At 58.7% G+C, this 15,529-nt stretch overlaps 1 protein-coding gene across 4 annotated transcripts in view; it reads right to left on the minus strand.

Moving 5' to 3' along the window:
* NFYC (nuclear transcription factor Y subunit gamma) overlaps positions 1-13,986 on the minus strand; it is a 36,194-nt gene extending 22,208 nt beyond the window's left edge. For 3 of the 4 annotated variants that reach the window (XM_068159292.1, XM_068159293.1, XM_068159290.1), the window contains exon 1: positions 13,813-13,986. The gene's annotated coding sequence lies outside the window, so the exon portion shown is untranslated. Of the gene's footprint in view, positions 1-10,381; positions 10,543-13,812 lie in introns of those variants that run through there. The other variant, XM_068159291.1, reaches the window with a different exon arrangement.
* Between the last annotated feature and the right edge of the window lie 1,543 nt (positions 13,987-15,529).

A 15,529-nucleotide genomic window follows, 5' to 3' on the forward strand; every position in this document is an offset into this window, starting at 1 on the left:
CAAACAAGGCTGAGGCTCACCCCTGAGTGCCTGGAGGCCATGGCAGTGCCGGTGCACAAACATCTCCCAAGCACCACATCAACACTTGGCAATTAAGAAGCTTTTCTGCTCCCCGGAGCAGAACACCTTGGCCAAACATTAAACTCCCAAAGCCCTGGGGCAGCTGACAAAAGGCTCTAAGAGCTTCACTTCAGAGGAGCACAAAGGCAGCAGGGAGACACCTCTGATGTCTGCGGCTCTTTGTCGCCGGTGCTCCGGGGCTGCTCGGCTGGGGCTGCTGCTCCGGGGCTGCTCGGCTGGGGCTGCTGCCCCCTGCCCCTTCGCCCGGGGCTGCTTCCCCCTGCCCCTTCGCCCGGGGCTACTGCCCCTTGGCTGCCTCTTCGCCTGGGGCTGCTGCTCCGTATGAGGAGAGGCTGAGGGAGCTGGGATTGCTTAGCCTGGAGAAGAGGAGGCTCAGGGGAGACCTCATTGCCATCTACAACTACCTGAAAGGTGGTTGTAGCTGGGAGGGGGTTGGTCTCTTCTCCCAGGCAACCAGCACCAGAACAAGAGGACACAGTCTCAAGCTGTGCCAGGGGAGGTTTAGACTTGAGGTGAGGAGGAAGTTTTCACCGAGCGAGTCATTCGCCATTGGGATGTGCTGCCCAGGGAGGTGGTGGAGTCCCCATCCCTGGAGGTGCTCAAGAGGGGCTTGGATGTGGCACTTGGTGCCATGGTCTATTCATGGGGTCTGTGTTGATAGGTTGGACTCGATGATCCTCGAGGTCCTTTCCAACCTAAGTTATACTGTGATACTGTTGGGGCTGCTGCTCCGGGGGCCGGGGGAAGCAGTGGGATGAAGCTGTCTCCCCTGGCTGCCTCTGCTCCGCACGCCTGAGCGGGAGCCTGCTGTTGAAAACACAGCCTGCAGGGTGACCACAAGGAAACCCGAGCTCTCTGAGCCCTTCAGCTGGAACACCCCGCGGGGCCAGGGGCAGCCTGGCAGGGCAGGAGCCACAGCCGCCGGCAGCTCCAGGCCATCGCCACATCCACAGCGGTCCGAGGACAAGCTCCCTGCTCAGCAAGGCTCACACCGCGGCTGGGGATGAGAAAAGCAGATCTGCTGTGCCTGATCTCATCCCAGCAGCACAGGGTGATGGGCACTGGAAGGGACCCCTGGCTCCCTGCTCCAGCAGGGCACCCCCAGCAGCTTGCCCAGCAGCACAGTGCCCGGGGGGGTTGGAAGCTCTCCAGAGGAGACTCCACAACCTCTCTGGGCAGCCTGCTCCAGGCCTCCAGCACCCTCACAGCAAAGAAGTTTCTCCTCCTGTTCAGAGGGAACCTCCTGGGTTCCAGTGTGTGCCCCTTGTCCTGTCCCTGGGCCCCACTGAGCAGGGTCTGGCCCCAGCCTCTTGCCCCCCAGCCTCTAGCTCTCAAGTCTGGTTCCAAACCACGTCCCTCAGCACCACATCCCTGCCTCTTTCAAACACCTCCATGGGCAGGGAGTCAGCCACCTCCCTGGGCCAGGGTCTGACACCACTTCCAATGAGTGAATGTCATCTGATGTCCAACCTAAACCTCTGCTGGTGCACCTTGAGGCTCTTTCCTCTTCTGCTGCTGCTTGTTACTGCAGAGAAGCTACCTGACAGCTGCAGAGAGCCAGAAGGTCTCTCCTGAGCCTCCTCTTCTCCAGACTACACCACCCCAGCTCCCTCAGCTGCTCCTCAGCAGATCTCAGAATCAATCAGGCTGGAAAAGACCTCAGAGATCACCAAGTCCAAGCTGTCCCCCAGCACCTCCTGACAACTCAACCATGGCTCCAAGGGCCTCATCCAGGCTCTTCCTAAACACCTCCAGGGCTGGGGACTCCGCCACCTCCCTGGGCAGCACATCCCCAGGGCCAATCTCTTGCTGGAGAGAACTCTCTCCTCCCCTCCAGCCTAAACCTCCCCTGGCACAGCTTGAGACTGTGTCCTCTTGTTCTGGTGCTGGGTGCCTGGATCTCCTGCCTCTCTTCACTGTACACATCCTCTGCTTCCAGACCTTGGGCACCCTGGGCTGGTGGGAGGTCTCCCTGCCCACGGCAGGGGAGTTGGAACTGGAGGTCTTGCAAGCCCCTTCCAAGCCAACCCATTCCAAGACTCTGCAGTCAGAGGTCACTTCAGCCAAGCCTCTCCTGATGGAAGGAGATCAACTCCATACCCATCCCAGCTCCAAGCTCCACATCACTACAGGGAGGCCAAGCAGCAGAAGCCTGGCTGGGAACACAGGAGTGGAGGAGGAACAGCCAGGAAGGATTCTGTCTTGCTTTGGGGGAGGGGATGAGGAGGGCTGGGGGTGGCAGTAGTGGCACAAAAATAGATCTGAATTGTGCTGGAGATCAATGGGTTCTTCTTCTGCCTTACAGTTCAGGCCTTGCCCACTCAATGATGTAAATTATGCCAGCAGTGAGGCAGTGCTGGAAGGTGAGGCAGGCAGGGGGGCAGGCAGGGGGGCAGTCGCCCTGGCACTGCCAGCACACAGAAAGAGTCTTCAAACCACCCTCAGGGGCTCCCTCTTGCCCCCATTCCCTGCACCTCCTGCTCTCCCACAACGACAGGCTGAGGCAGCTGGGGCAGCTCAGGTCAGTGTGAAAGGAGGCACCACCATGTCCTGGGAAGGGTTCCTGCCCACACAGAGCTCCTGGGAGCCTGCATCCAAAGCAGCGTGGCCAGCAGGCTGAGGGAGGGGATCCTGCCCCTCTCCTCTGCTCTGGGGAGACCTCACCTGCAGCACTGCAGCCAGCCCTGGAGCCCTCAGCACAGCAAGGACAGGGACCTGATGGAGAGGGTCCAGAGGAGGCCTGGAGCCCCTCTGCTATGGGCAACAGGCTGAGGGAGCTGGGGGTGATCAGCCTGGAGAAGAGAAGGCTCCAGGGAGACCTCAGAGCTGCCTTCCAGTGCCTGAAGGAGGCTACAGGCAGGCTGCAGAGGGACTGTGTGCAAAGGCTGCAGGGACAGGCCCAGGGGCAATGGTTGGAAGTGAGAGCAGAGCAGATTGGGATTGGCTGTGAGGAAGAAGTTCTGCAGCAGGAGGCTGCTGGAGCACTGCAGCAGGCTGCCCAGGGAGGTGGTTTGAGGCTCCAGCCCTGGAGATGTTGAAGGTGAGGCTGGACAGGGCTCTGAGCAAGCTGCTCTGGTGGGGGATGTCCCTGCTTGGACTGGCTGAGCTGTGGAGCTCCCTTCCAACCCAACCCATTCTGTGCACCTCTGAAGCTCCACACCCTGGGCTGGGGGTTGGCAGCACACCCAACCAGGCTGAAGGGTGGTGTTAGAAACCAAGCAGAAGCACAGCACCAGAAGCCATGCCACAGAACTGAAGTGGCCTCCCCACAGCACCAGCTCACAAATGAGGCTACAAATATTGGAGCACCAGGAAGGGGGGGAAAAAATAGCACAGCACTTAAACAGGGGGGGGAAAGCAAACCAAACCATCTCAGCTCCTGTTTGTCCTGCTTACTGCACTGCACTTTCTTCTCTGAAAGCAAGAGCAGGAGGCTCACCCTTGATACCTGGGGTGGCAACAGTTAGAGAGCAGCAATTAGGGGCTCTGTGCAGTGCAGTTTTGGCAGGCAAGCACTGAGAGAGGGAGAGAAAGAGGCAGAAAATCTCCCAGACAAACACCAAGTGGTAGAGCTGAATCCTGCTGCCTCTCCAGCTCCTGCACTGAACACCCAGCAGAAGTGGGAAAGCTCTTTGGAGGAAAGTGTGCTCAAGTGACTCAAGTCTGCTTCACACAGGGTAAGAGTTGGCAGGCACCAGAACAGTGAGGACAGGCTGGGGGGGGTAAGCCTAGGGAAGGGAAGGCTCCAGGGGGATCTCAGAGCTGCCTGCCAGCACCTGAAGGGATCCTGCAGGAAGGCTGCAGAGAGACTTCTCCTGAGGCTGCCTGGAGACAGGACAGAGGGGAATGGTTTGGAGCTGAGGCAGGGTTAGAGTGGAGCTGAGGAAGAAGTTCTTCATAGGAGGGTGGTGAGACTCCAGAATAGGCTGCCCAGGGAGGCTGTGGCTGCCTCCTCCCTGGGGGTGTTCAAAGCCAGGCTGGATGAGGCCTTGAGCAGCTGAGTCTGACTGAGAGGAGTCTGTGTCTGGCATCTCTTCACACCCAGGCACCCAGAGAATGGGTTGGGCTGGAAGGGAATGTAAAGTTCACCCAGTTCCAGCCCCTTGCCACGGGCAGGGACATCTCCCACCAGCCCAGGCTGCTCATCCAACCTGCCCCTGAACACCCCCAGGGAGGGAACATCCACCTCCTCCCTGGGCAACCTGTGCCAGTGTCTCCCCAGCCTCACTCTGAAGCATTTCTGCCTCATCCCCAGTCTCAATCTGCCCTCCTCAAGCTTCAATCCATTCCTCCCTCTGCCTGCTGTCCCCCATGAGCTCACAAAGCCAAGAGGGACTTTGTTCCATCCCCTTGGGCTGTGGTTTAGCCCTGATCATGCAGCACAGACATTTCCTGCTCTGGAGGACAAGCAGGAGCAAACTGCCTGCCAGCTCTGGGTGGATTAAGCAGAATTTCAGCCCAGAGCTGGCTATTTTTTTCCCCCCCTCCTGTCAGTTGCTGGTTTTGAATCCTTCCTGAGTAATCCTTCCTGAAATGAAGGGGTTCTTGACAGCAAGCCCTGGGAGTGCCTTCACAGCTGCTCAGCCTTCTGCCAGCCACACACTTTAACTGGCTGAAAAAGCTGCACACTGGCTGCTAACCTCCCAGTTAGCTGAGCAGCTGGAGCAGGCACTCAGCAGAGGGTCCTGCAGCACATTGAGGACACAGTCAAGGCTGCATTCAAATCAAACCATCAGTGCTGGGAGCTTCTCTGCTGCTGCTGAGGCTCAGGCACCATCGTGCTGGAAGAGGAGAAGGCAGAAAAGAGTCACAGAACTATGGCTGGGAAAGGCCTCCCAGCTCCTTCAGTCCAACCCTTCCCTGGCTCTGCCAAGGCTGGGGCTAAGCCATGGCCCTCAGTACCACAACTCTGCCTCCTGAAACACCTCCAGGGATGGGGATTCAGCCTCCCCCCTGGGCAGCCTGGGCCAGGCTTTGAGAAGCCTTCCAGGGCAGAAGTTTCTTCTAATGTCCAACCTAACCCTCCCCTGGTCCAACCTGAGGCCATGTCCTCTCATCCTCTCACTTGTTCCTTGGGAGCAGAGCCCAGCCTCCACCTGGCTCCAGCCTCCCCTCAGGGAGCTGCAGAGCACCAGAAGGTTTCCCCTCAGCCTCCTTTGCTCCAGGCTGCTCCTCCCCAGCCCTGCTCTCCAGACCCCTCCCCAGCTTCCTTGCCCTTCTCAGGCCCTCAGTGTCCTTCTGGGAGTGAGGGCAATGACTCAAAGCAGAGCCAGGCCAGCAGCAGGTACAACCTGGAGAGCCATGAGCCACCACTGTGAGGTACCCACCAGAGCCTGGGATGGTTTTAAAGCAGGGCAAAAAGCCACAGCAGGCCACAACTTCTCCCACCTTCTGTCACCTCTGTCATCCTGGGCAGAGAACCCAAACCACTGTCCTGCTTCCAGGGGCTGCAGGGTCCCTTCTCTACAGGGATCCTCTTAGTATTCCACATTCCCATTCCTCCACTCACTTCCCAATGGCATCTGGCAAAGAGTTTGGAATCCTTCTTTGCCCAGGAATAACCAAGAAGCCTTTTGCCTCCTGAGCTCAGCAGATCTGACTGGAAGGCAGCACAGCAGCTTCAGGCTGGGCTCCCCAGGCCCTTCCCTTTCCTCATTTGCATTACAAACATGCAAATCCATCTCCCTTCTGGGTCACCTTCACTGAATGGTAGGGGGTGGGGGGGAAAACCAACCAAGACAACTGAAAGTGACCCAATTCTGATGTGCCAGGAAGTGACCAACCAGCAAAGCAAGTCAGAAGCAGGGAAGGGGAGAAACCTCTCTCCCCAATGGGTTTTTAGCACCAAGAGAATCCCCCAGTTTGGAGGAGAAATCCAAGGCATCAAAACCCCAACCAGCTCCCTGAAGCTCCTGGGAAGCTGTGGCAGCTATCCTGAGGTTTGGTGCTGCTGGCAGTACCCCTTGCAACAGCTGCCACAGCTCCTGGCCTCATGAAGGAGAAACATTGAGGAGAAGGTTTGAACTGAAGAGTTTTCCAAGGCTGCCACTGCACAGATTTCATAGAATCAACCAGGCTGGAAAAGACCTCAGAGATCAGCAAGCCCAACCTATGACCCAACACCCAACACCTCCTGACAACCAAGCCATGGCTCCAAGTGCCACATCCAAGCCCCTCCTGAACACCTCCAGGGATGGGGACTCCACCACCTCCCTGGGCAGCACATCCCAATGGCCAATCTCTCTCTCTGGGAAGAACTTTCTCCTCACCTCCAGCCTGAACCTCCCCTGGCACAGCTTGAAACTGTGTCCTCTCGTTCTGGTGCTGCTTGCCTGGGAGAAGATGCCAACCCCCACCTGGCTACAACCTCCCTTCAGGGAGTTGTAGAGAGCAAGAAGGTCTCCCCTGAGCCTCCTCTTCTCCAGGCTAAGCAACCCCAGCTCCCTCAACCTCTCCTCACAGGGCTGTGCCCCAGACCCCTCCCCAGCTTTGTTGCCCTTCTCACACAATCACCAAGGTTGGAAGAGACCTCAAAGATCATCAAGGCCAGCCTGGCACCACAGACCTCATGACTAGACCATGGCCCCAGGTGCCACATCCAATCCCCTCCTGAACACCTCCAGGGATGGGGACTCCACCACCTCCCTGGGCAGCACATCCCAAGGGCTAACAGCTCTCTCTGGGAAGAACTTTCAGCTCCCCTCCAGCCTAAACTTCCCCTGGCACAGCTTGAGACTGTGTCCTCTTGTTCTGGTGCTGGTTGCTAGAGAAAAGAGACCAACCCCAGGTTTCTCTGGACACCATCTCAGCATCTCAATGTCCTTTTTAAACTGAGGAGCCCAGAACTGGACAAAGGACTCAAGGTGTGGCCTAAGCAGTGCAGAGCACAGGGCAGAATGAGCTCCCTGCTGGAGGCCAGGATGCCGTTGGCCACCTGGCTCCTGTTCAGCCAGCTGTCAACCAGTACCCCCAGGTCCCATCCTGCCTGGCTTTTCATTCACTTGCAGCCACCCAGGCAGGTGTCCAAGCCCTGGACTGAAGGGAGCCAAGGCTGCTCCAGGGCAGATGTCACACTGCATTATGTAAACACAAACCCTAGTCCGATTAAAAACCAACAAACCAACCCCAAACAGCCTGGCTGGGAAGGTGACCTCCTGTGGGCATCCTCCAGCCTAACAGCCAGGCACACACCCACACCCCAACCTCCTCCTCCTCCTCCTCCTCCTCCCTGCCATGACCAAGGTGCTCAATCCAGGGTCAGCATCTTCATAGATTCATAGGAGGGGTTGGAAGGGACCTAAAAGATCATCCAGATCCAAGCCCCCTGCCACGGGCAGGGACACCTCCCACCAGCCCTGCTTGCTCAAGGCCTCATCCAGCCTGGCCCTGAACACCTCCAGGGAGGGGACATCCACAACCTGTTCCAGGCTCTCCCCACCCTCACTGTCAAGAATTTCTTCCAGTCTCAATCTGCCCTCTTCCAGCCTCAATCTGCCCTCTTCCAGTTCCAATCCATTCCCTCTCACTGCCTACCAATCCAAGCCCTTGTCAAAAGTCTCTCCTGGAGCCCCTTCAGGCACTGGGAGGCTCCCTGAGGTCTCTCTTCTCCAGGCTGAACAGCCCCAGCTCTCCCAGCCTGTCCTCATGGGGGAGGCTCTCCAGCCCTCTGCTCATCTTTGTGACCTCCTCTGGACCCACAGCCTCCCTGGGCAATCTGTGCCAGTGTCTCACCACCCTCACTCTAAAGGATTTCTTCCTCCTCTCCTGTCCCAGTCTCCCCTCTTCCAGCTCCAATCTTCTTCTCCAGGCTGGACAGCCCCAACTCTCCCAGCCTGTCCACACAGGGGAGGTGCTGCAGCCCCCTGACCATGTGGATGGCCTCCTCTGGACCCACTAAACTTCTCCTTTACACCATCACTACTCCCTGATGAAATCAGGGCTATAAAGCAAGCCTGGAAGAGATCCTCAGACAAGACTACCCAGCCTGCTTTCTGAGCAGGTCAAACAACCAGGAAAGGCCACAGGGACCTCAGGAGCAGAAGGGACACACAGCCAGCTCCACTCAGCAGCATAAAATGGCATCCAAGGACCTTCTTCTCCCTCACAGTGCTGTGAGAAGCCAGAAGCTGGTGCCATTTGGTAATAAATCCCTCTCCAGTGCCACCAAAGGCTTCAGGTTTTTCCTGCTGCTCCTGACCTAGAAAAGATCCAGCAGCACACCTCTTCTTCTTCCACAGCTCCAACCTCCTGCAAGCTGAAGCAATGAAAGATGCTAAACCCTGGGGATAACCAAGTCTCCAGCAGGAGTTGTTTCACTTCACAGCAGCTGCAGGCTCCCCTCACATCCTGCTGCCCCTTTAAACAACACTCAGCAGCTGAGCACTTCCCAGTTCCAAGGTAAAAAGAACTTCCAGCTCACAGCCAGCAGCCTGCTAGAGAAGTTGCTGGCCTCCTACTAACACACTGGAGCAGCCACCCTTCTTAATAGGTGACTTCAGGTGATGCTTCTCCTTCTGTCCCCTTCTGGGATTGAAACCAGTCCAACATGCCAGACACCACAGAGCTGATCAAGCTTTGCCTCAACCAAGGTGATGCTATTCCCCCCTCCACCTCCATTTCCATCCAAACACCTCCAGGAACAGCTCAAGGATGATCCAGATTGAATTTCAGCCCCCACCAAGCCTGTGTCAGTGCAGATCAGGCTCACACAGCAAGGTTCACCCTTCCAACCCTCCTCCCAAAAAAAGTCTACAAGAAGTCTACAACTACCTGAAGGGAGGTTGTAGACAGGTGGGGGTTGGTCTCTTCTCCCAGGCACCCAGCACCAGAACAAGAGGACACAGTCTCAGGCTGTGCCAGGGGAGGTTCAGGCTGGAGGTCAGGAGGAAGTTCTACAGAGAGAGAGTGATTGCCCTTTGGAATGGGCTGCCTGGGGAGGTGGTGGAGTCACCATCACTGGGGGTGTTCAGGAGGAGACTTGATGGGGTGCTTGGTGCCATGGGTTAGTTGATTAGGCGGTGTTGGATGATAGGTTGGACATGATGATCTTGAAGGTCTCTTCCAACCTGGTTTGTTCTATTCTATTCTATTCCACTCTAAGGCTGCAGGATGTAATTACCTGCAATGTACCTTTAAGGTAAACAATGTGCAATCAAAGGAGGAGGGGGGGGAAAAAAAGGCTAAGAGCAGGGCTGAGAACCCTCCAGCTATGTCACCCAGTTCACCCCAAGAGGGCAGGGAGGGCAGGATCGACATTCAGCATCTCTCAGCGGGAGCAGAGGAGGAGGAAGAATGTCTGCAATGTGCTTGGAGTCCTCGCTGAAAACTTCATTCCAATCTGCCAGCGATTCTGCATGTCCTCGGTGCCCTCAGCCACCAGCAGCAGCTTCAGTTTTCCACTTCAGTTCTTTCTTTCCTTTTTTTTTTTCTCCTTTCCCCAGTCCAAAGTGCCGTAAACAAACTTTGTCCTTCATTGTGGCAACTCGGAGCGCTGGTATTTCAAGGTCACTGGTGCCGGCGAAGGCAGGCCTAGCTCCAGCAACTTCAGCCGCAGCTCCACTCCCGAGCAGGGAGAGCCGGGCGAGAGCCCAGCCCCGCCACAGCTCGGGGGCTCGCCGGGATGACCGGGAAAAAGCCTTTACACCGGGCGGCTTCTAAGCGAAGGCAGGCTCCCGGCCGGTCCCGCCGCCCGTCGCCGCTGAGCTGCGGGGCTGCCGTGACCTTCAGCGCGTATTTCCAAACCCAAAGGAACACAAAGGGCTGCGGGTACTTGTCGGGAGTTTGGCCGGCGGTTTGGGGGCGACGGGAGGTCCCTCGAGCCGCAGGAGCCACCTCACCGATGGCTGCCCGCGGCCCAGCTCCCGCTCGGGCGGGCGGCCCCTGCCAAGGGCAGCCGGGGCAGGCTCCCCACCCCCGCCCGCCCCGCGGCTCGGCGGCAGCCCCGGCGAGGGGGGAGGCGCTGCCATTTTGTGCGTGTGCCCTCTTCCCCCGGTTACCGGCCGTGGTCCGGCGCAGCCCCGCCGCAGGGTGCGGCCCCGCGATGCCCGCAGCCGTCCCGGGCAGCTCGGGGGCTCGGCTCGGGGCCCAAACAGCCGCCGCGACCCGGGCGCCTCCTGCCGTCCCTTGGAGCCCCCCGGGCTGCCCTCCCACCGCCTCTTCTTCTTCCCGCCGCCCCAGGCCAGGATAGCCGAAGGCCGGGCGGACAGTCCCCGCTGCCGAGGCCGGCTCCCCCATCACCGGACCGGGCCGCAGCCGTCCCACGCCCCGGTCAGCGCAGCTCCGGCCGCCGCGATCAACTTACCGGGCCGCGACCACCGCAAGCCCTGCCCGACGATCGGGGGGCAGCTGCGGCGGGGGGGCGGCGACCCGCAGACCTCTCCGCCATCCCTTTGTCTTTGAGCTGACCGCTGCCTGTCGGGACTCCGCGTCCCCGCCGGCCCGGGCCGCCGGCCCCTTTAACAGCCGCCACTCAACCTACCCTGCTGCGCCCGCCCGGCCCGCCCCGCCTCTCCGATTGGCTACGCACCGCCTCTGGGGGGCGCGGCCCCGCTCGCCTATTGGCTACCGAAGGCAACCCAACCTCGCCGTCCACTTCCTGTTTTAAAGTTACCTTGAGAGGCGGCGCAGGGGTCAGAGCGGCGCCCGCCCTCCTCAGCGCCCCGCCCGCTCCCATTGGCCGCTTGGCTCGACGGAGGGGTCGTGGAGCGGCTGCCGATTGGCCCGCACAGCTGTCACTCCGGCAACATGCAGAGGACGCCCCGCCTTCCCCACGCCGCCGCCTCTGCGTCACGGGGGTGGTTGGTGGGGGGGTGGTCGCTGAGCGGGGCCGAGACGAGAACGGCCCGGAGAGAGCTGCGGAGAATGCCTGGTGACGCTTCCCACCGCCGAGCCAAGGGATGAGCCGCATCACACACAAGCACACCGGATGTGTGTGCGCGTAGACTCAAAATAGCCCAGCAATTGGCGGAAAAAAGCCCCAAAAATCTGATTTTCAGACAGAAAAATCTCCCGAAGAGCCACATGCCTGGCACGGACCCTCTCACTAGGCCTGGACGCCTCCAATAGCCTCCCTAGAGGTTGCTGGTGACTTGTTAAAAGAGAATTAGGCTTAGTAATAGCAGTAGTTTGCAATGCTTCGTGCCATTCCACGGAGGATGGCCGCGGTATGAGCGCTATTAGAGGTATGCGAGGTGCTCTTGGGTGGTATGCAAGCAGTCCCGGGGAGGAGAGCAACGCCTCTTGCTGCTGTTTCGAGTGGCAGCCCTGCCCCAACACATCCCAACAGTCCCAAATGCACCCCTGGCTGTTTTCTCACACTCTGCTCTCACCCCCTTGTCACCCACGGAGCCTGGAGCCCCTCTCCTGCGCAGCCCAGCAAGGCCACGGCAACAGCTTCGGCTCTCCCAGCATTCCCTAAGTCCTCAAGACAGGAAAAAACCCAACAAAAAGGCAAATGAATTTGGGGCAGCCCTGCAGGAAAAGAGCTTATTTCAATCCTAGCAGCTGTTCCTGCTCCAAAAATCCCTCAGGAAGTACCCAGATCTCACTCAACTGCAAAGCTACCAGGAAGGGAGGAGAAGGAAACGCTGCTGCCGGGGTCGCTGTCACCTCTTGCTGCACTTCTAAGAGAGAGTCCCTGCAGGGTCATTCACCTATGGCATGAGAACCTACACTGAGGAACGTGGCTTATCTTTATAAAGGACAAAATAATGAGAGGGAACAGCTTGGTGGTGCAGGAGGAATGACTGCTGCAAGGTCACTCAGCCACCCCGCAGCGATCTGAGAGCTGGCAGGATCAGACCTGGTTCTCTGCCCTCGCTCAGAGCAGCCTGCAGCTCTGGAATTTCAAAGGTTCCACTCCAAGCACTGCTTCCTTCACCAAGACCCAGTCATCCCAAAACACATCCAAACCCTCCCCTCAGGGTGGTCACAGCAGCCTGCAGGCTGCAAGTCCCCAGGGCTTCAAAGGAGCCCCTGTAACGGTGATACAAACCTCAGGGTGGTCATGACAAAGCCTGTGATGCCAGGTGAGAGATTATAGAATCAGAGATTTGTTAGGGTTAGAAGGCACCACAAGGATCATCTAGTTCCAACCTCCCTGCCATGGGCAGGGACAACTCACACCACAGCAGGTTGCTCACAGCCACATCCAGCCTGGCTGCAAACACCTCCAGGCAGGAGGCTTCCACCACCTCCCTGGGCAGCCTGTGCCAGGCTCTCACCACCCTCATGGGGAAGAACTTCTTCCTAACATCCAATCTGAATCTACCCACTTCTAGTTTTGTTCCATTCCCCCCAGTCCCCAGGTTGTCACAACAACCAGTGTCTAAGGGATAGTAAACCTGGCCCAGGTTGAGTTTAGGCTGGCACCAGAGAACAGCTCAAGCGAAGACAAGTGCAGGTGGAGGAGTTATCTAATCCAAAAAGGCAACCCAATTTAAGAAGGGCAAGGGTAAGCCTAAGAAAAGACACAAGATGTTGCCAAGGGAAACAGCAGCAGATGATGGTTGATGACCCAGGAGGTCTATTTTCTGGATGTAGGACTAGGAAGTTAACCACATGCTTGTAGGCCATCTGCTCTGGGAGGCCACCTGAGGCTTTCCCTTTAATTGTCTGTACTCAGCTATTGAGAGACAAGAAGCATTTATTCCTAAGTATATGGAGAATACTTTCCTCAACACAAACATCTCCAAAGGCAATAGGAAGAGTTTTATTCCAGAAGTACCTACCCAGCACTCTTGGGGCTTTATTTTTCTGTGAGCAACCTGATGTCTGCCTGAACTCTGGAGCAAGCCCTTGGACACAGCTCAGCCAACATAAAGTGCCAGCCACCCTGCTTGTCCTCTGCCCTGGCTCCCTGCACACCCACACAACTCATGATGTGGCCAAAGAATGAATCGACTGAGTGTAATCCAACCCAGCCAAGCATTTGCTTTCATCCACGTCATGCTCATACTGCTTTTAATTATAGTTATTCCTTCCATTGTCTCAACTCAAGCGAAAAACAGAACCTAGGGAGACGTTCTCGCAGCTCTCAGTGCCCTGGGGTTGTGAGCACAGATTAAGCAACCCCTCAGGTATTTCGCAGAGGCTCACAAATAATCTCCGACTGCTTCGCGGCCAAGCTTGGCCCCGAGCCCTCTTCCCACCCAGCGCTGAGGCAGACCCAGGAGAAGGGCCTTAAGGCCTGTAGAACAAAAAGTCCCAAAGGTGGACAAAATACGGTGGCACCAGCATCTGAACACGAACTCTCCCACTGCAAAACCTCTGTCAGAGGCCTCGCGGATCGAGCCCGCCGCCACCAGCGCTCGCTGGCTGCCCAGGAAGGTACCTCCCGCCCCGGGAAGGCCTCGGCCATCGAGCAGCACCTGCTCCAGGCGCCCCGGTAACACAAGGACCGCACGGAACTAGCTCCCTTCCGGCTAGGCCCAGCCGCGCTCCGGAGCAAGCCTCGGTCGCGCCCTTCCCCCACCCCCGGGGCCGCGCGGGGAAACGGTTCGGCTTCCTGTCCTCTCCCCGGTCCGCACCTCGCTGTCCAATCAGGATGCAGCTTCCCTCGCCCGCCTCCCCCAGCGAGGGCCAATCAGCGGGAGCGGCGCAGCTGCGCCAATCGGAGCGCAGCCGTTATGAGAAGGGGGGGGGGGGAACCCCTCGGGCCGCCCCCGCCCCGCGCCCCCTCAGTGGCCGCTGCCTCCCCCCCGCCGCGCTGCCGCCCGTTCGCTTCGCGCTCACCGGGGCGGCCGGCGCCGCGATCTCCGCTTCCTTCGCCTCCTCCTTCGTCCGGTGCCCGCGCTGCCTCCGGCCCGATCGGTGTGAAGCGGGAAGGAGGGGGAGGGGGACGGCCGGAGCAAGAGCGAGCGGCTCAGCGGCCGAGAAACAAGATGGCGGCGGCTCCGTGAGGCGGCGGCGCGGCGGCCCCGCCCCTTTCCCCTGGGCCGCGGCACTGCGCAGGCGCCTGACCCGCGGCCGAGCTCGCGAGATTTGCCTGGGCAGAGGCGGGGAGGATGCGGGGGGAGAAGGAGCCGGGGCGGGGGGGGGGGGGTCGGGGTCCGGGTCCGGGCAGGTCCGAGCTGGGGCCTGGGCCACGGCGGCACCGCCCCCGGTGCCAGGAGTGCGTCGAGAGGTTTGCCGAGCCCCTGAGTGCGGCAGGGCCTGGCGCGGGCGGCCCCCGGCCTAGGCTTGTGCGGGCCTGAGCCCCGTCAGGGCTGAGGCCTGAGGCCAGCGTGCGGCAGTTCCCCGGGCAGGGAGCTCGCAGCCTGGCTCCCAGGCCCTCATCTGAAGCGTTGGAGGAAGCTGTGGCCGTACCGCATTGTCTCCGGGTGCCTGGCAGCACGGGAATCATACCCCAGGCTCCAGTCTGGACTCCAGTGCTGGTGCTTTAATAGTGATATAGGATAGGATAGGATAGAATTAACCAGGTTGAAAAAGACCTTTGAGATCATCGAGTCCAGCCTGTCACCCAGCACCATTTGATCAACTAAACCATGGCACCAAGTGCCTCACCCAGGCTCTTCCTAAACACCTGCAGTGATGGTGTCTCCCCCACCTGCCTGGGCAGCACATCCCCGTGGCCAATGCTGACAGGTAGGGCTCTGCACCCCCTAGCCAGCCCAACTGTGGTGGAGGAATCTCTCCTCTTCGAGTTGTGCTACTGCTGGCTCCCCTGTTGGCTCATCCCTGGAGGTTTCCAGCCCTGCCTGTCAAGGCCCTGAGAGCTGTCCAAATTAAACTTGAGTGAGCTGTCCAACACTCCTCACACAGGCCTCTGATCTATCATCGCTGGGGAACTTTCTGCTACTATCCTGTACGAGCTGGAGCCAATTCAAGCAAAAGTCTGTGCTCCACTTCAGCCAGCTCTCTCATTTCCCAGGGCCTGGCATCCTGGCTTGGGGACATGTAACACTGAAGTGTGACTCATGCTGCTTCAAGTATTTTTTCCCATGGAAAAGTTCATCCAGGAAAGTGGCTCCCATCTTGGCCTCCTTCTTGTCTGTCTGGTGCCCAAGGTCATCCAGCATACCACTAGAAGGAGGGTTTGCCTCTCTGGTGCTCTAAGTGTTGGCTGAGATGGGGAAAGGAGAATCAGATCCTGTGTGGCTGCTGTAGAATCATAGAATTGTTAGGGCTGGAAGGGAGCTCAAGGCTCAGCCAGCCTCAACCCCCCTGCCATGGGCAGGGACACCTCACACCACAGCAGGTTGCTCACAGCCACATCCAGCCTGGCTGCAAACACCTCCAGGCAGGAGGCTTCCACCACCTCCCTGGGCAGCTTGTGCCAGGCTCTCACCACGCTCCTGGGGAACAACTTCTTCCTGACATCCAATCTGAATCTCCCCATTTCTAGTTTTGTTGTTCCCCCCCAGTCCTATCCCTCCCTGACAGCCTCAAAAGTCCCTCCCCAGCTTTCTTGGAGCCCCCTGCAGATCCTGGAAGGCCACAATTAGGTCTC

This window comes from Melanerpes formicivorus, unplaced genomic scaffold, assembly GCF_026170545.1.
Source record: "Melanerpes formicivorus ecotype bairdi unplaced genomic scaffold, bMelFor1.0.p_v2 SCAF_45, whole genome shotgun sequence".
NCBI classification, from domain to species: Eukaryota; Metazoa; Chordata; class Aves; order Piciformes; family Picidae; genus Melanerpes; species Melanerpes formicivorus.